This window comes from Exserohilum turcica (genome assembly GCF_000359705.1).
Source record: "Exserohilum turcica Et28A unplaced genomic scaffold SETTUscaffold_8, whole genome shotgun sequence".
Taxonomy (NCBI): Eukaryota; Fungi; Ascomycota; class Dothideomycetes; order Pleosporales; family Pleosporaceae; genus Exserohilum; species Exserohilum turcicum.
In genome coordinates this window covers 1,489,530-1,491,166 of record NW_007360299.1, presented here as the reverse complement: position 1 = coordinate 1,491,166, position 1,637 = coordinate 1,489,530, and positions in this window count along the sequence as shown.

Sequence of the window (1,637 nt, the reverse complement as noted above, 5' to 3'; positions counted from 1 at the left end):
GAAACAAATGGTTTGTTGTGGATTGGGGATGATGGATGATGGAGGGGTGGTTTTTGGTACTCTTGTGTGTGTGGTGTGCGTGGCTGATACAGGTACTAGTACTGGTACTGGTACTGGTGTTATGATTTGTAGGGGGCTTGGAATTAAACATTAAGATGGTGCGTGAGGTTTCAATAATGTTGGTGGTCCGTCTCGGTCTCCATGCCCATGTCCATGTCACTGTCATTTCATGAGTTTGTCAGTTGTGAGTCGTCAAAAATAACCAAAATCAAAAAAGTTAAAATGGATAGGGGTCACAATATCATATCGTGATGGAAATTGGGATTAGCATCAGCATCAGCATTGGCATTGGTATTAGTCTTGCTTAGCGCTGGTGTTGGCGTTGGCGCTGGTGCTGGTGCTGGTGCTGGTGACATGTCCACGCCAACGCCAACAGCAGCGCCGGCGCCAGTGTCAAGTGTCAGTGTCAGCATTAGGCGCACGAAAGAGAAAGAGAAAGAGAGAGAGAGAGAGTGTGTGTGTGTGTGCATGTCAAGGATGAGGCGGATTACCAAGGCACGGAGAAATTCGAGATGCGAGGTGGGTGCATGGTTAACCTTGTGCAGTAAGTATGTATGTATGTAGTAAGCAGGTAAGCAAGTAAGCAAGAGCAGCGCCGTGCCGTGTGCGCATGGGTGGGTAGATGCGGTTGCTGCAACACAGGGCAGATGTGCCAAGGGAAGAGAGATGTGTTGTTCTTTTCTTTTTTTTCTCTTGGTTCATCTTGGAAGGCTTGGCTTGGCTGGTGTGAGAGTATGTTTGGTCTTGAGCTTGGAAAGAATCTTGTCTTTGCTTTTGGTGTTGTCAAGAGAGAGAATATATGGTATGCCAAGATATCGACAGAGAAATGAAGTTTTTGTTGTTTCTGGATTTTGTTTCTTTGCTGGCTTGACTGTGGTTTTGTGGGTGTAGTCAAGGGGTCAGGTAATGTAGAGTGAGATAGGGATGACACGGCAGAGAGAGACATGTGGGGGCACAGGCGCATGGAATGTTATGTACTACTGTAGATGTAGACTAGGGGGGTGTTACTGCGGGGTAACGTGAGTGAGGAGCGGGGTTTGTTTGGAAGAGAAGATTGTGGAGTGGTTGTGTAGGGTAGATGAGCAACGTGTGGGTTGCTGGTCATGGTTGGGTGACTTGTTTTGGATTGATATGTTACCATGAGCACGGGTAGGGTACGTGGGTGTGCATCCATGGACCCAAAACAGCAGTTGGTAGATGATGGGGGTAGGGCAACAAAGGGCGGCTTGGATGGGGGGGGGGGTTTTTATTTTGCTTGTCGTTTACCAAGAGAAATTGTTGATGTATTTGTTTGTTTACCGTACCTCATTTGCGGCGAGCTCAACCATTGAGTGTTTTCTTTTGGCTAAACACGAGGGTTGGCTATTGGTTGTGTAGAGGATTCAGGCGACATGGTTCCGTGTATCGGGGCCGCTGAAAAATGAAGATGATGCAATGCATGTTACAAGACCAGGGAGGGGCGTGGAGGGATTTGGTTCGGGAAGATTAATAATAGCAGGCAAAGCAAGAAGCAGGGAAAGTGTGGCGGGGCGATGCGGGCGAGCGGACGGCGGGGGGTGGGGGGATATTTTTTTTGG